This window comes from Heterocephalus glaber, unplaced genomic scaffold (genome assembly GCF_053883595.1).
Source record: "Heterocephalus glaber isolate CG9 unplaced genomic scaffold, H.glaber_assembly_v1.0 deba00001606, whole genome shotgun sequence".
NCBI classification, from domain to species: Eukaryota; Metazoa; Chordata; class Mammalia; order Rodentia; family Bathyergidae; genus Heterocephalus; species Heterocephalus glaber.
The window spans coordinates 41,452,621-41,477,019 of record NW_028258377.1 but is presented as its reverse complement, the minus strand read 5'-3'; the positions used below and the strand labels follow the sequence as shown (position 1 = coordinate 41,477,019).

The 24,399-nt window shown below is 57.6% G+C and overlaps 1 protein-coding gene across 2 annotated transcripts in view; it reads left to right on the top strand.

Moving 5' to 3' along the window:
- Adamts2 (ADAM metallopeptidase with thrombospondin type 1 motif 2) overlaps positions 1 to 24,399 on the top strand; it is a 194,731-nt gene that overhangs the window by 2,446 nt on the left and 167,886 nt on the right. Inside the window, exon 1 of one of the 2 annotated variants that reach the window (XM_021242221.2) lies at positions 18,760 to 18,942. The exons of the other annotated variant lie outside the window; for it this stretch is intronic. The gene's annotated coding sequence lies outside the window, so the exon portion shown is untranslated. Of the gene's footprint in view, positions 1 to 18,759; positions 18,943 to 24,399 lie in introns of those variants that run through there. 2 annotated transcript variants of the gene reach the window in all.

Genomic DNA, 24,399 nt, shown 5'->3' with positions numbered 1-24,399 from the left:
GCCCCGCTGGCCCTGCTGGCTTCAGAGCCCGCAATTACACCCAGGACCCGTCACCGCTGGCGTTCTTTTTATGGACACACAGGAAGCTTCACTTGTTGCTTCAGAAAATCACTGCCTGCGGTTGGATTTAGTTAGAACCCGGCGTCTCCAAATGCTGTGAACGTCCTTGGAGGAGCAGCTTGAAACAGGGCAGCTGTTTGCATCCCCTGCTGCGTCCAAGGGTGTCCCAGGCTTCACAGTGTGTCTTGCCTGAGGCTGCAGGTGAATTTCCTGGAAATGCCCGGAGAGCCCTGCTGGGGACTTGGGGCGCGCTTTGGGGTACACATGGGGCGCCGCTTGCTGGTGGTCAACTTTGGGGCACCAGTCTCCTGTGGAGAGCACCGGGAGGGCTTTGCTGCTGTGTCATCCATTCATTCTGACGTCTTGGTCCTGGTCAGAGACGTGGCAGACCCAGTGCCTGTGGGGCTGGAGGGGCCTTGGCTCTGGGGGAGGCTCTCGGAACTCTTTGAGGGGGTCTGGAGGGTGGGTTGCTGGCTGGCAGGGCGCAGGTCGCAGTGGGTGGAGAGGAGGGCAGAGGGACCAGGCGTGAACCGGCCGGGGCAGGACGGGCATGCTGACGATCCCCAGGTGTCGGACGCACACAGCCAGAGCTGAGGATGGCTGGAAGGGGTCCCGGCCTGCCTGAGTGGCCTTGGTAGCCAGGGGTGATGGCCTCGAGACAGCAGGTCACCACCACTAGCTCTTCATTTTTTCAGAAAAAAATTGCATGTATCTTTTATGATTTTACACCAATTAATTCTTTAACCTTTGAGTCTCTCTGTGCCTCTGTGGTGGCCCCACTGGCTGAGGATCTGGGGCTCACACACAGCCCCTCTGAGAGGTTGAGGCCTTGCCCAGTGTCACACAGCCGGGGACGGTGGGGCTGGGCCTGGCTCTGTCTGGCCACTTATGCCACCGGGCTCTGGAGTCTGAGAGGCAGAAGGTGCTGAGACATAATAGAAGGAGCAGATAGTCCCTGAGTCCTCCCTCTCAGGCCCTATGTGGATAAATGGCTAATCTGTGCCGCTCCCCAGAAGCCCTGTCCTCCTCAGGCTTTCCCTGGTGGGCAGGAAGTGCACCCAAGCCAGGGTCTCCAGGCTCCCCCAGGGGTCTCCTTAAAATGCAGTCAGTGGCTCTGTGAGTCCCAGAAGCTCCCGGGAGGCCGTGGCAGGGACCCCCAAGAGGAGCAAAGCTCTGTAGCTCGTTTCTCCACCAGTCTTCTGCACAGTTCTGCCCGGAGCCATGAGCTCACGGGTCACAGCAGCAGGGAGAGCCTGCAGCAGCAGCTCCGCGGGCACCGGGAGCTCTGAGACTAAAGAAGCCCAAAGAGCTCTGTGTGACCCAGCACTTACTCCCCAGGGATGGAGCCCTCTGTGTGCGACACACGCACCAAGCCTCCCGGGCACACACGAGTACCATGGTCGCTGCGAGGCTTACGTGCTTCTGCGGGTCACGTCCCTCTCGGGCCTGTTGTCCTGCCGGGCCTGCGGCACACATTTGCTCATCCGAGTCCCAGTCCTGAGGACGTCTGCATGCGTGTCTGCTGGAAGGCGGGCTCTAGTCATTGGGTATCCTAGGTAGCCGTCTCCTGGTTAGTACAGGGGGACTCGTCACTGTATCCATCAGGGTCCTTGCGGTTACAAGCGACAGAAAACTCGAATTAGCTTGAACATAAAGGGGCCTTCTCAGCTCACTTAGTGTCACAGCTTCAGGTGTGGCTGGATCCAGGCGCTCACACTCACTCTCCAGGACCTTCACACCTCTTGCCTGTGTGCTGTGTGCTGGCATTGTTCTTAGAGGGAGCCACTGTGTAGTGAAGCACAGCATCCCGGCGGTGCCATGCTGTTTTCCCACCCCGCCCAGCGGGACCCTGTGTATCACGCCCGCCTCACTGGGTAGGATGCTTCTGTGAGAATGGGTGTGGGATCTGCAGGGCCCTCTAGCGTGGAGATGCTGGAGTCCCTCCTCCCGTGTCCTGAGACTGTTCTGGGATCACCAGCCAGTGAGCAGATTTCATGGCAGCCAGGTGGCGGGGCAGGAAGTGGCTCTTGAAGTCTTGGGCTGAGAGACACAGCGTGCATATTTCCAGAGGGGCTGCGCCTGTGGGGGCCCAGGTTGTCCTGTACCAGTCAGGCGTGGCTCGCGGCGTGCACGTAGAGGAGCTAAACCCGCGCATTCACAAGGAGCAGGGAAATGCTTAGCTCAGTGCTCCTGTGCCCCAGGTTGCCGTGCAGGAGCTTCGAGCCCGGCATGCGGCAGTGTGCCCATTTCGCACAGTGTCTGCACGCTGCTTAGGAGCCCAAGGGAGGCTGCGGCCTCAGGAGGACTAACAGTGACAGTGTGTTTCCCAGGCTAAGGGCCTCACGTCACGTGGTCTTGTGCAACCCTCACCACGGCCTGTGGGGTATCCTGACTTTAGCCCCGTTCTAAGAAGAGTAAACTGAGGCTCAGAAGGGGAGCGCTTGCTTCAGTCTTGGCAGCCAGTATTCGAACACGTATCTATCCGATTCCCAGGTCTCTCTCTCTCTTTCTCTGTATATATATATATATATATATATATATATATTTTTTTTTTTTTTTGCATACTAACAAGAAGAATAAAAACAAGCTGCATTTCTATAAGATATCTCCAGTTGTCCTGTTCCAGCTCCCGGAGGGCTTCTCAGTCAGCAGCGTGGACTGTGGTCAGTGTGAGCGAGGGGCCTGGGAGCTGCCTGCAGGCTGGGGGGCTTTGGCTGGCCGGGAACTGCTCCGAGCCGGACCTCGGGAGCATCCTGACTCCTGCTGCCGGGTGACCCACTGGGGACTCCAGTGGACAGAAGCGACAGTTTACTCACTGCAGCGCTAGGGGCCCCCCACCGGCCTGCACGGCAGTGGGGAGGGTCTGCCGTCGAGGCCTGGTGTCCTGGGGCCTGCGAGAGGAGATCCGCACTCCCCTGGGGTCTGTACGGGTCCCTCCGAACCGCTGTCTGGCCTAAGCTCAGAGAGGCCTGGGGTCCTCCGCAAGAAGGAAGCTGCTGCCTCTTGGGTCAGAGCTGTCCTCCTGGGTGCTTGTCTGGCCAGTCTTGGGCACTCAGAATGAACCCCATGAGAAGGCTGAAGCCGCTCAGGCGCCAGAGGGGCAGGCAGGTGTGGGTGGCCTGGGCCCGGGGCTGGGGCTGGGACGATGGGTCCAGCTCACCTCTCGGGGTCCTCCTTCCTCCCCCACTGTGCCCTGGCACTGCCCCGAGAGCAAAGCGAGGGTCAGGAGCAGCAAAGAGGGGCTCTCCGCAGGTCAGATGGGGCTCCTGCCTGGCCCTTAGGGTGGCCTCACCCTCCCTCATCTTTGTTACCTCCGCTGAGATTCACTTACCCTAAGTCACAGAAAGCCAGCTCGTGTTTGATACAAGCAGCAGGCTTGATGGACCCAGTTATTTGAGGGTTCTGAGGAGTATGAGCCTCAGGTGTGGCTGGATCCAGGGGCTCGGAACATGCTGTCTCTGCTCTGCCACTCTGTGATCCCTGCAGAATGCTGCCCTCCTGTGTGGAGCCATCAGTGGCCCCAGTCTGACCTGTCTTCTAGGAGGCTCTCCTGAACGCCACGGTCCTGCGAGTCTGGGGAGTCCCCCTAAGGGATGTGGGCGGCCAGGCTTGGGTCTGAGCCCCATCGTTAAGCCCGCCTCCATGGTGTGGCCTGGCTGAGTCTCCTGCCCGTCTCTGGGTGACTCTGGGAGCTCTGGAGGGCTTGCCTGCCCCAAACGGCCCCTGCTCCCTGCTCCCTCTCCACCCGCCCTTCTCCCAGGTGAGCATCCCAGGGCCTCCTTCTAGAGCCCCACATCCAGCCCGCTGCAACCCAGAGCCCCCGGGCTGCGCCCGGCCCTTCTCCCAGGGCTGCCCACCACACCTGCCTCGCACCCTGCCTTTGCCCTTTGTGGTCCACAGCTGCCCCACACAGCAGCCATACTTAAAATCATGTCACTCCTTTGCAAATTCAAACCCATGGGCCTGGCATTCAGACCCTCTTTCCCCTGACTTGGTGGGGACCACCGACCTCATCCGACACTGTCTGCTAGCGTGCACCCCAGGCCTGGCCCCGTCACATTAAGCTTTCAGTTCCCCAGCACTGGGTGCTCGGGGCTGGGCAGGGCTGTGCCCTTCCCTGCACCCCGCCCCACCCGCCCCACTCTGCAGGTCTTGGCTAAATGGCATTTTGTCCCGGAAGCTGGAAGCTGTCCGGACACACAGGCCGTGTTGCGCCCAGAGCTCTGACTGCACGGTCTGGTTCTGACTGGGTGGAGGTGCCAGGTAGTGGGGTGGGTGGCTGTGCCCAGGTCCCTCTGTGCCCAGTGCTCAGGGCTGGGCACCTCTCTGCTGTGCTCCACTGCCAAGCCCAGGCCGTCTACGTCCGGCAGGGCAGGTCCTCTTGGAGACAGCCGGAAAGCGCAGGATACACACGTGCTTTTGCTTGGTTTCCCAGCCCTCTCTTTGGGGTTTGTGAAATCTGAGTTCAGATGATCTGGCCTAACCCAAACGAAGCAGGGAAGCGGTCCCCCCCTCCCAGCCTGCAGTGCGCTCGGGCGGCTCCGGTGACCCTGACCCAGAGAAGCCGCCTCTCCCCTCCCACCAAGCCTGTTTGTCCAGGAGGAGACTGATGTGGTCAGCCATCCCTGGGCCTTCCAGGGACACTCCACCCTGGGGACCACACTCCAGTGAGGGACAGTGTCGGGAGGGGAGATGGGAGCCCCCTCCCAGGGCGGCTGCACTTCTGTGCCGTGTTCCTGATTCTCTTGACATTGTGGGGCCCAACAGTTGTGGTTGAGGACTCCAGGACCTCAGCACTTCTAGAGGCAGAAAGGGATGCGCTGGGGCATCCTGGCAGCAGGCTCCTTGGCTGGCGTGGGCTGGGCAGCGGGGGCGTCCTGGGGAGCCTGCTGAGAACCCGCCCCTCTTCACCGTGGCCACCCCGTTGTTCCCGCTTCGTGCAGCCCACAGCCCTGTGTCTGCAGCTCAGCCTCCCAGCTGCCTCTCTACTCCTCACGGGGGCCTTTTGGTGGAAGGAAAAGGGCTTGGGTGGGCAGGGATGTGGAGTGGGCTTGTGACTGCTCAGGTGGGGGCTGTGCCCAAGGTGGGGCTCAGGGTGCAGGGTGTGGGTCCCCTTCCCCCGAGAGTGCCATGGCCACATCCGCTCCAGCCAGCAAGGTATCTGAGGACTCTTGGGATGGAGAGGGGCCACTCAGGAGTGGTGCGGTACCTCGAACCCCACTGGCTCAACTCCTGCTCCCCTGTGTGACCCTGGGTTGCAGCTGCTCCGATGCCCGAGGCAGCCTGGTGGGACAGGGGAAGGGCTTGTTTCCTGCAGGCACCACTGCGCCCTGAGCATAACGGGTCAGGCTTAGGTCACAGGACCTTTTTGTGGCCAATCAGCATGTCTCAGGAATGAAATATGCTGATTGGCTTCAGCCTGAGTCATGTGCTTCACCCTAGTCTGGAATGATAATGAGGGAGCAAGGGCTGCTGGGAGGTAGACCACGAGGGTCCACCCTGGGAGGTGGGTGCTCGTCCCATCCTTGCCCCTGCCTTGCCTGAGGTGAGGGCTTCTGCACAGGAAACGCCCCTGGAGAGCCAGCAGCATGGCCCTGTCTGTGTATACCTTTGGAGCTTGGTGCCCGATCCCTGCAGTATCCTGTGAGCTCGCCATTGCTGTCCCCATTTTACAGATAAGAACACTGAGGCTCAGGAGAGTTACTGAGATCTGTGGGGGTCTCCCTGAATGGGCGGGGAGGGGCACAGTGAGCCAACCCAGGCCCTGGGGAGGCCAGCACAGCCAGCCCTGGTCTCTGGGCTGAGCCTGGGGACACCTGCTCTCCCTGGACCCACCTGTCACGTTGCTGCTTGTGCCCTGCACTCCGCATATGGCCACGTGTGCTTCTGCTGATGAGGCTGAGTTAAGGATGCCGTTCATTCCGGTGTGGGGTGCTGAGGGCTGGCTCGGACCGCCTGGTTGCCCCACGCCCCAGCACCTGGTGAGTGATGAGCCAGGCAGGAGGTGGAGATGGCAGAGTCTTTGCCCAGGCCTGCGGTGAGGACCACAAGTTCGCAGCGAGTGTGAGCGGAGCAGTCTGAAAGGGCTGGTCTGCCAGGCGCTCCGGGGCTGTCCCCAGGGCCCAGCACACGCACCGTGTCCAGGCTGGCTTCACTTCACAGCGGTCTGAGCTGCACCTGCACCTCCCTGTCCCTGTCCAAGAGGCCCCTCAGGACGGGTGTGTGCAGGCTTCCTGGGAGCTGGGGTCTGCACAGGAAGCCACGGTGTCCTTTGTTACCTGAATTTCCCACTCTGGCTTGTGCAGCCCTGGGTGGGGGGGTCTCTGTGTATCTACATTTGTGTGCTCGTGCACGGAGAGTGTGTGCGGAGGTGTGTGCATGCATGTGCATGACTCCCACGTAGGAGTGTGTGTGCATGTAAGTGTGCGTGGCGATGTGTGCACATGCATGCATATCTCAGTGTGTGCATGTGCATGTCTGCCTGTGTGTGCATCTGACTGAGCATGTGTATGAATGGGCACATGTGTGTGGGGGCATGTGTGTGTCTTTATCGGTGTAAGTGTAGGCATGTGCATCGTGTGTGTGTGTGTGTGTGTGTGTTCTTGGTGGGGCTTTCTGCCGGGCAGGTCCTGAAGTAGGGTGCAGGTGCTGAGGGGAGGGGACCCCAGCCCTCTGTGCTTTGGCACTGCCTTGTGCCACCCCTTCCCCAGAATGGGTGGGCCCAGGTAGGAGCGTCTTGCTCTGCGGCATATGTTTCATATTAAATGTCAGTTGTCCACCGGGCCTGTGGTGCTGCCATCAATATGGAGAAGTTATTACCAGCTCCGGAGCTGGCTCCTCAGGCTCATCCATGAATCTCAATTGCTCTGCACACTGACTCCAGGGCAGCGGGGTGGGGCACGCTGTTCCCACTTGCAGGCAGAGGTAACCCTGGCACCCAAGAGCAAGGACTGGGCACTGCTGAGGGGCCAGGCAGGCTCCGTGCGGCCCCTGCCTGGCCCTGTGCTTTTCAGTGTCACCAGGGCTCGGTGTGTGGGCCAGAGCTGCCGCCGTGCACACACTCAGCTGTGCCCCTCAGACCATGCAGCCGGGGCAGGGCTACATCCCTGGGAAGCCGAGTCCGTGGGAGTGTAAAGGGGAGATTCTGTGGACACCCACCCCCGGCACTGGGGATGCATGTACTGAATGACCGTGCAGCCCAGGCCCCAGGTTCAGGAAAGTCTGGCTGTTTCTGCATTTCACTGGGCCTAAGGAGTGGTCAGGTATAGGACACACCATTGTTTTATATGCTGCCAAGAAAGGGGAGACACTCCAGACTGAACTGCGACTTGCACCTTCCCCCAGTGCCTGCAGGTGTGGGCCTGGCTCCTGCAGTCCCAGGAGCTCAGACTGCTGTCCTCCCTGGGGGAGAGTGCTGCTTCCGGTCCTGAGCTGTTCTGCACATGTGACCAAGTCCAGCCCGGCTCTGCCTGCCTCCTCCTGTCCAGGGCTTCCCGTCCTGGCAGTGGTGGCCATTCCTCCAGGAGGGGTATTTGCCTCCCAGTGCCAAAGCTGCGTGCCCTGCTGTCTGTCTCTGTGCCTACCTGTGTGCCGTTACAGTGTCACTTTTCAGAGATGCGTTGAGCGCCGAGCGTCTCCACACAGGTAGCGCCCACCCTGCATGCACTGCGGTCAGAGCCACGGCACTGTGAAATGTCACTGCTGAGTGCGTGTGTGCCAGGGGGTGCCACCGCCCCATGGTGGGGCCCGCTGGTTTTGTCCTGCGTTCAGAAGTGGTAAATGTGAGAAATGTGCCCTGTAACTGTGTCCTTTTACTCTTGAAGATGTAGTTTTATGTGACGACAACGAGAGGAGGAGGAGGAGGAACAAACTGCTTTGGGGCCCATTCTGAGGGCTGAGCCGACCCCAAGGTCTGTGCTGGGGACCGAGGGCAGTGCAGAGGCTGGGCCGCGTGTCCCAGAGGGCCCAGTGCTCGACAGCAAAAGATGCGAGGGCTCGGTCTGACTTTGGGTGCTTCTCCCTTGGAAGCAGAACTGGGACCGCACAGGAAATGAGATGGACACGTGTCACCCGCCAGCGCTGTGTGGGGGTCAGGGGCGGCCAGTCCGATGGGAATGAGCTTCGGCAGGCAGGACAAGAAGCGGCTCAAGAGTCGTGAGTGTGTCAGACGTGCGTGGTGCCCTGCGGTAGCATAAGCAGCTGTCCCGAGAGACGTGCCGCTCGCCAGTTTTGTCACGGGAGCCACTCACACAGACTCACTGGGCCGCGCACGCCACGGCCTGGCCACTCCACGCAGTGCTGTGTGGTGCGCGACTGTGCGCAGGTCGGCATTCACAGCGCGCGCCGCGCCAGGTCCAGTGTGCTGCACAGGAAAGCTCAGGTGGAGGGATACTCGGATGAATTGCTCTTCCGGCCATCTGCTCTTGTTCCAGGACCGACCGAGCTGTGCTTGCTGTTGGGCCTTCAAAGCCCTGCTATCTGCCGTGTTCGGGACTTTGAGGTGGCACCGTCCTGAGCAGTGGCTGCGAGCGGAGGCTGAGCAGGCGAAACGTGCTGGGCCAAACCGAGAGTTGCTCCTTGTGTAAAACACACACTGGACTTTAAAGATGTAGCATCAAAGAAGCAAAGGAAAAACATTTTATAGATAATCTTAATTATCTCAGGGCCCTGTGGATGGTAGGCGAGCACTGGATCCCGAAGCACACCCCAGGCCCTGCGGGAAAATCCAAACCATCGATCACAGGGTGAAACGAAGCCCTTTTGGATGTGTTAGGTTAAACAGAATACGCCATGGACATCGATTTCTCCTGTGTGTTACTCACGTCTGAAAGTGCGGCGGCTCCCTCTGACGGTCCCTTGTGCTTCTGAGCACGGTGCTGCCTGGACGTCTGGCTGGATTCTTCCTCCTTTGGGCACATTTTCTGGCCCGGCCACATCTGCTTATTCTTTCAAATGAATTTTAGAATTGTTCTGTCAAGTTAAACAATCTCTTGTGGGTTAGATTGACATTAAATTAACCTTAAAAACTAATTAAAGGAAGAATTGGCATAATACATTGTACTTACCAGGAACATAGTTATCTTTCAGTTTATTTAATTCTGCTCTAATGTTGCTCAGTAAAGTATTATACATTTTAAATGCAGGCCATCATTTTTTAAAATCAGGGTTATTTCAAGGATGTTTTTTCTTTTTGCCAATGCAAATCGAATCCTTTCTATCTATTGTTGTTTACAGGAAGGGCATTGATTTTTGTATAATTATTTTTTATCAAGCAGCTTGATTGAACTCATTAATTCTCTTTGAGGACTCCCCTGGGCTTCCTGGGTAAACAGTTGTTCTGTCTGTAAACCCCGATGAGTTTGGATTCTCATTCCAGTCTGCACGTCCAGAAGCTTCCGAGCAACGTTAGGTGACCTGCGGCTTCGTGCGTCCTCCTCCGTGCTCGGCTCTAATGGGGACGCATGCCCCTGGCCTTTCTCTGCTTAGTATAACGCTTGCTTGAGGATTTAGATGGATTTCGTGTGAAGGCAATATCCTCCGAATTCGAGTTCTCTAAGATCCCATTTTTTATCAGCAAAGGAGCTGAAATCTAGGTTAAAAAATCCTTTCCTCTCCAGGAAAAGAGCCAGCAGTGCTGCAGTTTGGGGCTGGGGGGCTGCTGCTTAGTCACCTACTCTGCTGGCTCAGGAGTAGAACCCGGTCCCCACTTAACAGCTGTTGAACCTGGAACAGGCGGCGTGTGCGTGTGTGTGTGTCTGTGTGTGTGTGTGTGTGTGTGTGCGCGTGTGTGTCTTGGGCAAGGAGGAGCAGGCAGCACCTTCGGGCCATTTGGGGCCGTGTGCTCCTCCCTCTCCCGTTTCTCCAGAGCAAAGCCCCTCGGCCCCTCCAGGCACTGGCAGAAGACTCTGCTCTTTGCCCTGCCTGGTCGGTGCCGACTTCCACGCCCTTCCTCCTCCCAGGCCACAGTCACGTTTTAACCCTATGCACTTTTAGAAGATACTGTTCTAGACAAAGGCAGTTTCCCTCGCAGAGGACGTCTGTGGCCTGTGCTGCTGAGAATTGGATTGTTTTCCATTGTGTGAGCTATCTGTGTGGTCACTGACAGGCACGGGATTTGGGGAGCTTGAGCAATGTCCGTGTCTGCGCTGCACCCTGAGATTCTGATTCAGCAGATCCGGCTGAGACCTGGGGTCTGAAATTTTCAGCAGCCACAGTGGAGAATCCCGCGCAACAGGACAGGTGCCACTGACCCAGAGAGAGGGCGTGAGGCGCAGGTCTGGCAACCACGGTGGGCTCCAGCTGTCCCCTGCCGGCCCAAGACCCCGGCTTCCCCAGGTGCCAGGCTGCCTGCCTCGTGGGGCCCGTGTCGGCCAGGGAGCAAGCCTGGCTGCCTCATCAGAGGGCGTCCACGGGGGGCTGAGGTGAAGGAAGCTATGGCCAGGGTCCCTCGCTTGGAAACTGAGAGCCCTGTGAGGGTGGCAGGCAGGGCCCTGATGGATGCAGGCAGCGGAGCGCTGTGGAGTCCAGAGCAGAGCCTGGTACCCGTTGTTGGCCTGTCCACATCAGGGACACCTGGATCTCAGTGGATTCGGGACACTGGCCCTGCAGTTTCAGGTGCAGCAGGTGGGACAGGAGCAAGGTCCTCCCCGCAGCCAGGGCCCCAAACCCCATGGGCCTCCCTCCCCTCTGCCCTGCCCTCCCTGTGCCTGTAGCTGCCACTGCCCGCTGATCTAAGCTCACCATCTCTGAGCTGAGGTCTGGGTCCCCAGGGCAGCATGGATCTGTCACAGGCTGGCGTGGCTCATCTGTCTGTAATAGAATAATCCCCAGCAGTTCGAGGAAAAAAAGTGTTTGTTCTTCATCCCCCGGGCCTGGCTCAGAATCCTGAAACTCTTGTGATTTCCCGAGGAGGGTGAGGGGAGCATTGTTGTCATATCTGGTCTCCTGCCCTAGCTCCTGGCCCCCATGCAGGAGCTTCTTTGAGCCCTGGAATCTGCAGAGGTAAGAGTGTCTGGTGCATGCCAATGAGCCAGCTGCGGAGGGCTGCAGGAGGAGGAGGCAGGACTGGGGACTGTCGGCTCAGCCCCGCCCTCCACCATGTCCACAGAACCCTGGAACTACCACCCAGTGTTGGGACGTCTGCGGGTCGGGCCCCACGTGGCGTTCTGCAGTGAGGTGGCCCGAGAGGGTGCGGGAGCCCTGTGTGTGACCCCTTCGCCCTCTGAGCGGTGCCCTGTGTGCTACACCCGGAAAGTGCCTTCTTGGGCCCCGCTGGCCTGGCCTTCCTTGCAGATTACCCCATGAGGCGTCGTGGGAGAGATGCTCAGAAGCTCCAGGCTGGTGGGGTCTGACCCGGCATTCTGTGGGGCTGAGCCGATGGGTCCCCGAGGCTGTGGGTGGTTGGTGCCAGCCCTGAACTGAGCTGTAGGATTCCCAGCTGGAGAGTTGGTGGGCGGGAGGGAAGCCACGCACTGTCAGAAGAACCGAGTAAAAACAGATCCAGGAGAGCACACGGCGGGCAGTGCCGGAGGAAGGGGAGGCCCCAGCTGCCACCCCTGGCCGGGGCTTCTCCAGCTGCAGCGGCCTTGGGGGCAGCAGGCAGAGCCCAGAGCCTGCCTCTCCTCTTCTCCTCCCTTCTTTCCCTCTGCTTCCCCTTTGCCCTTCCTCCTTCTGTCCTCTCTCTCCCCTCACCTTCTCCCACCCTCGTCTTTCCCTCCTTTTCCGAAGTCCCTCATCACCAGGCCCCTGCGTCTACGGTGGCATCCCCTTGCCTGTCTGCTTCTGTGTCTTCCCAGGCACCTCCAGAGGCCCACTGCCAATGTGCGGGGCTCGGCGGGGCGGCGCCCCATGCTGGAGGAAATCCAGGACAGAGAGGGGGACTGGCCGGGCCAGGGTCGCAGAGCTCGGAGCCTGGCCCCTTCCCCATAGCTGGAGTCCAGATAAAATCTTCCCTCCCCTCCGATGGGCCGGGTGTCACTGGCCTCCCACAAAAGCCAGGCCCGTCACTGTGGAGGGCTCCTCCTTCTCTGCTTGGTCAGCCGGCTGCGGCTGCTGAACTCAAGTGTTTCCCAGCAGAGAGGCTCGAAGGCCACACTCTTGCCCCTGGCAGGGCCGGAGTGGCCCCTGCCCCACATGGGTGGCTTGGTCTTGGGGCACCAATCCCTCACTGGCCGTGTCTCAGTGGGGAGGCACTGCCTGGTGTCCCACTTCCAGGGGCACAAGAAGCAACGCCAGGGTAGCTGCAGGGAGCTGCTGGCTGTTGGGGGTTGGAACAGCCTTGACTGTGGTCACTGTGTGGCCTCTGGGGGCTGCGTAGCTGCCCCAGGCCTGGGCCTGGTCCGGGTGCCCAGGCTTGCTGACCGCCTGCCTGATTGGCCACAGCCTTTCCCCAACTGCAGGAGGCTGCCAGAACTGGGTGGACTCAGACCCCTGGTCCTGGGTCCGGCTTCTGGTTACTTGTGTGGGTGCCAGGGCCTCTGTCATTGAAACTTGTGTTTCTTTGATGACTGGTGGTTGCTGCCCTGTGGCTTTGCACCTCTGAGGCCGACTGACTGGCCCTCTTGGGCTGTCGTCGGCCCTCTACCCTGGGCGGTTTGTATTTGCAGCACCCCCCGGCTCTGCTCCTGCTGGTCGGCGCTGCCAGGCCTTTACTGTTGATCTCTTCTGTTCACTCAGGCTGTAGGAAATAAACAGTTACTCCGTGACCCTCCCATTTGATTTGTAAATATTTAGCTCCTTTAACTGAAGCGAAGTGTGCTTCCTGAACTATATATGGGGTTGGTGTTAAGTATTTTTTTCTAAATTGTTGCTCTGTTGTTGCACCATCCGTTTACCATTTCTCATGACTTTTGGATGCATATTCCGTCACCCATGAAGTTCGTGAGGTGTCTGGTTTGTTCTGGCCTCTGTTTTTCCTTTTTTGCATCAGCATCAGGCTCTTTAATTACTGTTGCTTAGGGATGTGTTCAAATATTGGATAGAGCAAAAATCATCATGACTCAAAAATGATTGGGTTGTTTTTGTCCATTTTCCAAATGGATTTTGTGTTTGTCCTGAGTAGTACCACAGGAGGACCTTTGTGTGGTTGGTATTGCCTGCCTAAAATAGTGTCCAGGGTGCAGAAAGCCTCAGCAAATCTTTGCCGAACCAGCGAATGATGCCTTCATGATGTTTAGTTTTTGAAAGGGAAATAAGAACTTTGATTTAAATTTCTTAAAATTTATCCCAGTAGCTTTATTAGTAAGATTTGTAGAATTTTATTGACATTGTGAACTGGGTCTTTTTCATTATATCTTACAGCAGGTTACTGTAAATATAGAGGAACACTTTTAATTTATAATATGCGTGTGACCATTTCCTTGTAATACCTAAGATCTGCAAATGAAATTCTCAGTGTGGACATCTTCATTCCCAATGAGCACAGTTAAAAATGACTCATTCTTAAAAACAAACAAAAACAAAACTCATTCGTACAAATTATATATGTGTATTTGCAGAACTGCAGACGAACACTTGACAGCTGCTGTTGGCCAAACCCAGGCCCCAGTGTTGTGTCCTTGCGTGAGGTGCTCCCCAAGACCCTCATTTCTGATCATTTGCTCCCAATGACCTGTGTCTAACCCCCTGTGTTTCAGCAAATCGGGCTTCTGTTATTATACTGCCTGAATATGAAACAGATAATCGCAGAAGAATCCTTTTAAAACAAGCCTCTTGCTTGGATGTTTCTCGTGTTTGCAAGCTCCGATAATCAAGTGACTGTACTAATTTTGCATAGATGTTTTAATGAACTTCTTTATTATTTTTTCCTTTTGTGTGTGTGTGTGTGTGTGTGTGTGTGTGTGTGTGGGGATGATTTTTCTAAGTATGCAGTCATCTTGTATAACTCTTAATGTTTTTGTCTTTTTGTCAGTAGTCATTTTATGTCTCACTACACTGGTTGGGATCAAAGTGGAATCTGAGGAGCTGTGTGTGGGAGCTACCCCCCGAGGCCTCAGAGCACCTGCCCCTACCCTGGGGAGTTGGGAGCCAGGTTCCGGGTACGTGAACGCTGCTGCTGCTGCTGCTGCTGCTGGGCCCAGAGTGGATCAGTCCCGGCCTAAATGGATCTCCCATGTTCACTCAGTCACTGGGGCACGACTGTTCTTTTGCTGGTCTGTAGCATCAAGTTAAGCCTCAATCAAACACAGGAGAGCCCGTGTGGTTGGCAGCTGTGTGCGGTCAGAGAGCTTCTTTCAGCCCCGCCTGGCCTGCTGGGTGCCCCTGTGGCCCGGGAGCGGAGCAGCCGGGCCTGTGCAGGGTTGTTCCCAGGGCCAGCAGGCAGGCTGCTGTCTCAGAAAGGCTGGGGTGGATTTCTGCTGGGGATGTGGTTCTGTGAGACACTTCAGAAGGCTGACAGGGAGGTCCCGTCGTCTAACCTGGAAACTGAATTGGGACGTAGGGGCCCTGCTGGAGTCCCTGCCTTTCCTCTTTCTGATGAAATAATTTTCTGAGCATCACGTCGTACAGGGCGGAGTTTGCACACTGGCGGGCCATGTGCCATGTCCGCCCACAGATGAGTTTTGTTTGGCCATCTCAGGGTTTGACAAATTTCTCACAAAGCCTTCAGTTTCCAGTTTCTCTTGAGAACGGGGGAGATCTGCTAGGCCTGCTTCTGAGGGCTGGAAGTGAGCAGGAGTGGAATCCTCTGGAGAGCACAGTCTCTAAATCACCCGGCCCAGCTTCTCGTGTGGCCACTTCCTGCGCAGTGCCTGTGGAGGCGCCCGGGATTCTTCTCTTACGTGAGACGTGAGAGACGATGCCGCGTGGCTTTGGGGCGGATCGCGTCTCCCCCGCCCGTCCCTCTTCTCCGTCATCTGCTTTGTGGACCACTGGCTCCACGAGAGGCTCGGCGTTCCGCTCAGCCACAGCCCCCTCCGCTGAGCCTGCTGGGTTCTGGCTCCTGCCCTCGCTGGCTGAGCCTCCCCTTTCTCATCTGTGAACGTAAAGGTTGACGGCAGTAGCCCTGCCGGCTTAGGATGAGGACGGAATGAAGTAAGGTCTGCCGTCGGTCCTTGGTCGCTAACAGCCTTCGTGTTCCCAGTCATGTTTTCCTTATGCTGCTGCTCGGAGGAACCAGAGTGGGAAAGCAGTTGGAAGTGCAGAGTGCAGCGCCGACCTGGGCCGCTGAGTGTGGCGCGGGAGGCAGGGCTGGGGGCTGCAGGCCCCGCTGTGATTGGCCTGGGCCGTGTTGCCAGTTGAGGCGGTGACTCTTCTGAGATGGAATTCCTGGGTCAGAGGAAGGAGAACAGATGTTTACTGAAAAAGGCCAGGAGCCGCTGACATCACCGTGGGCCTCAGGACACTGTTCGGCCAAGGGTCCCTCTGTCCCTTCCTGCCAGGGAAACATTCCCGGGGCTGAGGCTGGACACGCACACACGCACGCACACACGCAGCACGCGATTTCTCCCATCAGATTCCTCACCTAAACACTATCAGAAGGATGTAGAAAAGATTTCCAGGCTGGAAGGGGAGAAGAGTCTTGCTGGTGGGCAGGCTGAGAGGGGAGACCAGCTCGGCGTGGAGTGCACGGTGCAGGATGGAGGAGCAGCCATCGTAGGTGGAGAGCTGTGTGGAACTGCGGCCGGGCCAGGGAAGCACGCGTCCCTTCCCGCCTAGCTCGGCCGCTGAGAGCCTGGCCTCTGACGTCTCCTTCCAGTCTGGAGGAGGGCGTGGCAGAGAGGGTGCCGGGCCTTGCTCCTGTCCTTTCACCGCCGACATCTGTGCAGCTGACCCTCGCAGCCTGTGCTTCCCTGCAAGCTGTCCCCAAGTCCAGGCCCCTGGGACTGCAAGCGACCCAGAAGACTCAGTGCAGACTGGCTGAGGCTAAAGAAGAAATGCACTGCCTCTTGGAGAGTTGCTAGGCCTCGTGTCTTGCTTCGGCTCTACCTCCCTTTGTGTGGCCCTGCCTCAGCAGCTCAGCCGGTGATACCTGGCTCACCCGGTGCCAGCTCTGCCATCCCAACCGAGAGGCTTGCCTTTCCCTAAGGGTTTCAGCGGGAGTCCTGAGCCTGGTTCTCATTGGTTCAGCCTGGACCAAGTGGGAGGCTTTGAGCAAATCACCGTGTTTGAGGTAGGGAGAGGAGTTTTGATTGGCCAGGCCTAGTCAGTGACTGCTCCAGGGGGGGTTGACTGTCTGAACCTCTCAGAGCCCATGAGGGAAGGCTGGGGGCTCGGAGGAAAGCCAGGCTGCTATTTTCAGGTAGAGCTGCGAGGCCCCACAGCATTCTCTGGCTCCAGGACCTCTGTCCTACCTTCTCCCTGGTTCTTCTTGTGTGTGCTCTGTCCTCGCTGTCCCCTGTTAAGCACAGTGCCTCACCATACTCTATCTTGATGGTTCCCCTTCTCCCGAGGCCAGCATGCCGGCTGCCCCGAGCAGTCACCATGTCCTGTGCACCTTAAGCGCACTGTCCTCCCTCTCTCATTCTGTGTGCTGGGCCGAGAGCTCTAAAGGGTCCTATGTTCCCATCAGTTGTGAGCTTTCCCCAAGGGAGAAAAGCCCGTGTGCAGGTCTGGGGTGCCATTTGGCTTGGCCACAGGTGAACCTAAAATGACCCGAGGAGGGTGTGCGGAGCCAGGGATGGTGCCACCGGGCTTCCGTGGGGCTTCGGCAGCAGAGCAGCTGGAGGGGCCCTGAGCACCTCTGGGCTTTTGGCTGCAGTGCTGGGAACCCCAGGTGCACGACCAAGCCCTTCGCACCTTCCCCCTTCCAGGAAGCTTTCTGGTCTGACACGGTGGTTGACATGGAAACAGCCCAGAGCTGTGCCCTTTGGGGTCCCAGTCCCTATGTCATGAGCCCTCTGGGCAGTCTGATGAGGCCCATGCACCCCTTAGCAAAAGTGCTTTTAATGAGCAACGTAAAATACAAAGGAAATCAAGTCTGTTGGAACAAGGTTGTTAGCATTGGAAAAAACTTACAATACATACGTACATGTGCTTTTAATTTCTAAAATCATGTCTTTTTTCTTTCCTTGATAATAGCTTTGAGATATAATTCACACACCATGTATTTCACGCATACAGAATGTAAAATTCAGTGACTTTGGTACTGAATCAGTTATGCAACCATTACCAGAATTAATTTGAGAATATGCCAGACACTTCAAAAAGAAAACCCAAAAGGGCTGGGGATTTAGCTCAGTGGTTCTGGCACCTGCCTCATAAGTGCAAGGTCCCGAGTTCAATCCCTGGTACCAAAAAAAAAAAAGACTGAGGTAATTTGGGGCCAGGGATTTAGCTCAGTGGTTCTGCTGCTTGCCTCGAAAGCGCAAGGTCCCCAGTTCGATCCCTGGTACCAAAAAAAAACCAAACAAAAAAACAAACTCCTTTCTCACCCTCAGTTACCTGATAGAGCCCAACCCCTGGGCCATCACTGGTTTACCGTCTGTCTATAGATTTGCCTGTTCAGTACACTTCGTGCAAATGGAATCACGTGGTATCTGGCTTCCTTGGCTTAATTCTTTGGAGGGTCATCAATGTATCATTGATCAGAACTTCATTCCTTGTTATGGACAGATACTATGCTATTGTGTGGATAGACCCGTTTTTTAGTCCATTCGTCAGTTGTATGAGGTGTCTCTGTAGGAACCAGCCTACAAGTTGAGCTCGAACCTGACCAAGGGGTGATGAAGGTGAAAAGTAAAGAGACACAGAAACAGGTTAAAATCTGGGGGCCAGGGGGCTCCTGTCTCCCCTTGACGTAGAGCCCCAAGTGACTGGCGCCCCTTGGCTTTATTCACGCGGACACAGGCCTGAGCAGTTAGGATCCCACAGGCCTCACCTGTCTCCCGCCCGCCACGGTCCTCCAGGTGACCAACTTGACCTCAGGTGTTTTTACCTCTCCCTGCAGCGTGTGAGCACGCTTGCATGACCTCTTTCTCCTCATTGCTCACAGAGGAGGCCTAATTCTTCCCATCTGATCTTCACCTCCTGTCTCTGGTGAATGGTGGTGGTATGGATAGTAACGTGCAAGTTTTTAGGTGCTTTTAAATTAATATGAATTGAATAACAAGAGCTAGGATTGCGTCTCCCAACCACTCTATGGTCATGTATCTCTTAATAACATTTCAGTTGATGGTAGACCACACGTAGGATGGTGGTCCCATGAGAAATCCCATTGCCTAGTGATTTAACGGTCACGTCATAGTGCAGCACATTACTCACGTGTCTGTCGTGATGCTGGTGTAAAGAAACTCATGGCACTGCCAGGCACATAAAAGCACAGCACATACGATTGTACATGGTACAGCATACTTAGAATAATAATAAATGGCTGTCTTATGGGCTTATACACTTACCGTACTTTGTATCATCATTTTGGAGTGTATTCCTGCTACCTTAGGAAAGCTCACCGTAAAACACTGTGTGGTGGGCCGGGGATTTAGCTCAGTGGTTTTGCTGCCTGCTGCGCAAGCGCAAGGACCCAAGTTCGATCCCTGGCACCAAAAAAAGAAACAAAAAAACCACTGTGTGGCGTGATGTTGGGAGTAGCTTTATCTCGTATTTACTGCTTTCCTTAGTTACATCAAGAGGCTATGTGTGGCAGCTGACTTCTGTAAGTACTCTCTGATGTTCACACAAGAGCGAAATTGCTTAATTGCACGTTTCTCAGAACACACCCCATGCTCAGCAATGCGCGCTGTAATTTAAGCTGTGGGGTAAATCTGCACCAGGTGGCAGTGATGCAGATGTCTGACGCTGCTGGGCCGGGCATGGGTGCTGTCGCTCTCTGGGCTGAGGCTCGAGCCAGCAGTCAGCGAAGACTCGGCTGGGGGCTTCTCTTCTCCAGCAAGGAACCCTCCTAGGAGCTGGCTGAGGGTGGTGAGCTCTTCTGGCCTGCAGAGCCTGGTGAGTGCTGAGCCACGGAGGGACTGCAAATCTAGGTCAGGGCGCTCGCTGGTGCCCTGCTCTGGTGTTGTCCGGCCACTTTCCTTCCCAAGTCTTCTGTTGTCCTTGACTTGGGAGGGTGGGGCCAGGCCCTCCTAGACAGCAGGGACCCCGTCATTGTCTTCCCTCTGCAAGGGAGGGAGAGCAGCCTGAGGTGCTGGCAGGGGCACTGCTCATGGGTTCAACCTCAGACACGCAGGCTCAGCTCCCTGCCACTGGCCGGTCGGCGCTTGCCTCTGGAGGTGCCAGGCCGCAGTCACTTCCTGTGCAGCCCCTGCGGCCATGGTGCTTGGTGAGGACTCCTCACCTGTGGAGTCTGAGGGTCTTGGCTCTCAGTGGGCCAATCCCCGGGTGCTCACCACTGTCTGTGGGCAGGGCCAGCCCCCTGGGCTTATGCTCGGCACGCTGCCACCTCTGAGTGGGAGGTTAGGAAGAACAGCCGGGTCCAGGAGACACCTCGGCAGGGCCTCTGGAGACCCTAGGGTTGGAGGTCAGGCTTCAGCTGGCTCAGGAGCGCAGCTCTCCTGGGATCTCCAGGTCCCCACTGGTCGGAGCCACAGCCCAGCGTGACCTCTTTGCTTTCTCGAGCTCTCCTCTGCTACACGGGCTGCTGCCCCACCCGGCCTGGCCCCACCTGCCCATAGAGCTGCCAAGTCTCTTGTCTGGTGCCCTCTGGGGGGTTTCTGTCCTGCTTCTTGGGTTTCAGAGGCGGCTGGAGGCTTCCCTGACCCTGGCTGGTGGCAGCTTTGCCGAGCCATGTAGGGTTGGGTCCGGGCCTCCAGTGTCTCCTGGGTGTCTTATGTGGCCATGCGGCTCATTTCAGGGCCTGTGGGGGCACCTGGAGTTGCCTCTGGGTTTGCCCTGAGTCGGGTGGTGGACAGAGAGCTGGTCAGTCATTCCTGCGTGACCTCAGGCTGTGAGCTGCAGGTTTCCAGTGAGCATGGACCCAGGGCAGGAGGGTGGGGGCTGGTGCACCCGCATCCTCTCCTCGCCCTGAGGTCCCGGTGTTCCCGGGTTAGCTCACCATGGCTCACACTTTTGTTACATTATTCTTAAATCAAAAAGTATCTCACCTGCCTTCACGTGAAGCAGAATCCATGCATAAGCCAAAGGAAGGGCAGGAGATCCTAATGACCCATCACTGTTGAGCACGTTAGTATGTGTCTGCTGCCTCTGTGCCCCTGTGTACAAGACACTTCTGGAAGAGGTCGAGCCGTGGTCCTCCTGGTGACCTGCTTTGGTCTGCACCCAGAAGTGGTGCTGTGAGGGGCTAAGGATGCTGTCAGCTGGGGTGGCACAGAGGACAAGAGGAGCAGGAGCAGGATAGCACCCGTGGCCCTCACCATGTGGGCGATGCAGGAGTGGGGCCTGGGGCACCTGACTGACAGGGCAGTGGGAGGGTGGGGGGTGCACGCGAGCACCGAAGCTGTGGGGAGGGAAGTGTGGGGTTAGGGAGGATTTGCTCTCCGCGTACCCGGATCTTCGTGCAGTGTTTATGTGCGCTGTGCGCGTGTGCACCGGTGCTCTGCCACTTAGCAGAGAGGACTTCAGGTGGGTGAAGTTATGTTCACAGACTGAGAACAGGAGTCGTGGAGAGAGCCCCGGAGCCCCGGGAGAGAAAGGGTCTCTCAGAAGGTATTCCTCAAGTGTTCAAAATCCAGGTGAAACAGGCGTCAGCAAAAAAGAATCAGCGGTTTAATTAACCTGCAGGCACGTCTTGATCCAGGAGCCCCCCCCCCCCAAATTTCAGCTTCTGCTTTCTTTCATTTCCCCCAGCTTTGATCCCTCTCTCCTGTGCACTGACTTCATTCTCAGGTGAGCTCTTAAGAGAAAGAACAGCGGCTTCAGGCAGCTGCCGCAGGACATCCTCTCCATGCCAGGACTCAGGAGGCCGCTCTTTTCCACAGTTCAAGAGTTCCAGGGTTTACTCTGATAGAATGATATCTGTGTCTGTTTTCTGTTTCTACACTGGAAGACCTGAGACTGGGTAATTTATAAAGGAAAGAAGTTTGCTTGGGCACATAGTTCTGGAGGCCCGGAAGTTCGCGTCTGGCGAGGGCCTTTGCTGCTGGAGCTCATGGTGGGAGTGGGAGGGCAAGTGGGTGGGAGCAGAGAGGCAGGCTGTGAGGTGGTGGCACTCCTTCCTTCCCTGCTCGGTGGCGAGAGGGGAGAGGGGAGAGGGGAGAGCACAGGGTCCGGGCTGTGGGGAGCCCGTGGTCCGGCCACTCGGGGCTCCTGGGAGGGGGATGCGCGGGTGGGAAGAGAAGGTGCAGTGGCAGGTTCGCAGCCAGAGGGGCTTTCCTCGGTGGCCTCTCCTCTCTCACAAGGCAGGCAGGGACCACAGGGTCCTCGAGGCTCTCCCAGGAGCTGGCTGTCCTGGAAGCAGAGCATCAGGCTAGGGAGGTTGCCCGGGGACCACCAGGCTGGGCAGTGGAGCAGCCTGAACGTAGAAAGGCAAGCACTGACCAAGCGGGCTGTCCTCTGGGCTTAGGAGTCAGAGACCAGGAACTGTCAGCTGGGCCGGGCTGGAGGTGGGGCAGCTGGGGACCGTGTGCTGCTCCGAGGAAAGCTGGGGCATGATGCCCACTCTGCCCAGGGGCCCAGGTCAGTCTCCAGCTGTGCTTTTGTGCCAGGTGGGAGGACAGAGTAGGGTGGGCTGAGGTGGGGAAAACAGACAACGAATAGCACTGCAGGTGTAAGACCTGGGAGCACAAGTCAGAGGCACTGTGCACCTGACAGCATGTGTGTAGGTGATGCCCGCGTGGATGTGAGCTCCGTGTAAAGCACAGGTGTACGTATGTGCAACACGCACATGACATGCGTGGCAAGCACATGTGTAGCATGTTGCACACATGAGATGTGAACACTGTATACAGATGTGTGCAATGCATGAGGCACGCATGTGTGAGGGCATTTGGTACTGTCTGTGCACACGTGAGATGCGTGTGGTGTACATGAGTGATGCATGTGTTCACATGACATGTGATGTATTTCCAGTGTCCACTTGTGCCCCCATGTCGTGGATGTAAAGCGTGCATGCATGCTGGTGTGTGAGTCCATGCGAGCCTGCATGTGTGTGGGTCCTGAGTGAGAACCACCTGAGACCGTCAGTGTCCTCACAGCTGGACACACCAGAGGCGTAGCATGCAGGCGAGGGATGCAGTGGATGCGCTGCGCAGAGCCCGGCCGCCCCCGGGACCCAGCCTGCTGCTCTCGGTTAGGGCTCTTGCCTTCCTGGAAGCTCGGGAGAGGCCTGGCCTCAGCGCTTCAAGGCCCAGGGGATGATGTCCATGTTCTACCCCCGGAGGCATCTGGGGAGGCTCAGCTCGGAGCTCGGTGCTCGGTGCTCGGTGCTGCATGCCGCCGTCTCCTCCAGGGCGGGAGCTGCCCTCTGTCTTTCCTCGGCCCCCGGAGGCCCGTCATCGTCTTGCCACCCAGATTCACCGAAGGAGGCCTCAGTGGGTGCCCGCTGTGCGTGTTGGGTTTCTGCTCCTCTTGAGAAAGGGCTGGCAGCAGTGGAGGAGTCGCAGTGGCCCGTTCGGTGCTGCCCCGTCTGCCCCACCTCGTGTGCCCGGAGTCTGGGGCTGGCTCCCTGCCTCTCCTCCCTCTCCAGCTTTGGGCTCATTCCGCTTTATGAGGCCGTGGCCTCCCGTGTGCCACAGCTCAGCGGCAGTGCATTTAATTAATAATCGCACGTCGCACTTCTTCAGAGTAAATGCTGCTGTTTTACTCCTCACTAATTGGAAGGGGCCAGTCGAGCTCTGAGATGAATGGCCCTTTCTGTCGGAGATGTTTCAGCCGGAATGTCCATCAGGGTAGCCATGAGCTGGGGCGCTGGGCTGGAAACCCCGGAGACCCAGGCTGCCCTGTCCTATCTGGGCCGCGCAAGGCCCTTTGGCTGGTGGCAGGACAGAGGCCTCCCCTGGCCTCGGGAAGGGTGTGCACCCGGGGTGAGTAGCTGGGCCTGGACTTGCCACTGCCCATTGCAGGTGTTCCCTGGCTCACCCGGCTCCAGAGAGCCGCAGGCTGGGTTTCCGGAGCGGGAACCTTCCCAGGCCCCTCGATATGGCCTCCCGTCGTCCTCGACCTGGCCCTGGCCCCGGCCCCGGCCCCACCTCCGTCCTGCTGACCGGTCCACTCTCCTCGCCTGGCACGGAGCCCTGTGCACTGGCCACGTGCTGGGTGCTTAACCAGGTGTGGTGAAGTGGACGCCTCCCTGGTAAGCACTGCCTCGTGTCGCACTGCAGCCAAGGAAACATAAGTTCCGCCTCGCTGCCACTGTTAGTTACCCATAGGGTGGGCAAAGGGAGACAGGACAGAGGGCCTGCTGAGGGCTTCCAGGCAGCCACTGGCTCACTGTTTCCACCATGCCAGGTCTCACGGCAGTGCCCCCCGATGTGAGTGCTGGGGCCCCCATGGCACAGGAGAAAACATTTGGAATACTTCCGTGTCCATCCAGAGGAGCAACTGGAGCTGTGGGCTCCTGGGGTCTCCATGCTGCTCCCTTGTGGTGTTGGTGACAAGCAGCAGGTCAGAAGTGTACCATCTGGGCGCACTTGGACATGCAGGAGGGATGGTGTCGTGACACTGTGTCCTCTGCAGGCGCAGGGCAGCCTAGTCAGGCTCAGCGTGGTTACACGAGGCCCTAGCAAGAGAGAGCGCTGGGCTGGGAACGAGCAAGCGGGCCTGGGGCAGAGCTGACAGGTGAGCTCTCTGGGACAGTGGGGGCCCAGCGGCGCAGGGCGGGTGGGCTCCGAGCTTCATCTTCTGTTTCCGGGCTGTCGGTTGCTGAGAATTAGCTGGAATTCCTCTCTGTCTGTCCGTCTCCCTCCCTGCCCCATTTTCTCTCTCTCGCTGAAGATTCGACCTGGGGGCCTGTTAGGCAGCTCTGCCACTGAGCTCAGCCCCTTGCGGGGTTTCTCCTCTCCATCCTCCCTTTCTTCATCATCTTCCCTCTTGTTTCTTTTTCCTTGCTTCCTACTCCTTACTGGGCAGCGTTCCTCCTCCTTCCTCTGTCCCAAGCTGTGGGGCACATGCTGTGGACAGACAGACCAGCCTTGGCTTCCGGGAAGTGAGCTGGGAGGGTCTGGCACGCTGTCCGGGGGTGAGGAGGGTGTACTTCGAGGGGGCTTGGGTGAGCCCTTCCCTGGCTCTGTGGTAGGGACCCCCTCGAGCCTCTCCCAGGTGCCACCCCCAGCATCAGTGTGGCCTGGACCACTGCTGTCCCTCTGAGAGGACACAGCCAGCTCCGTCCTGGCTGCTGTTCTGTTTTCAGGGAATGGAGTAGCCTCTTCCCCAAGAGAGATCCTGTTTAATTCTTTGCAGATGCCACTTCCTGGGGTTCTGGTCTCTTGTCTGCTGCCCCCCACGAAGGGGGCAGCTTCCCCATCCTGGACTTTGATGTCCCTCTGTTGCTTT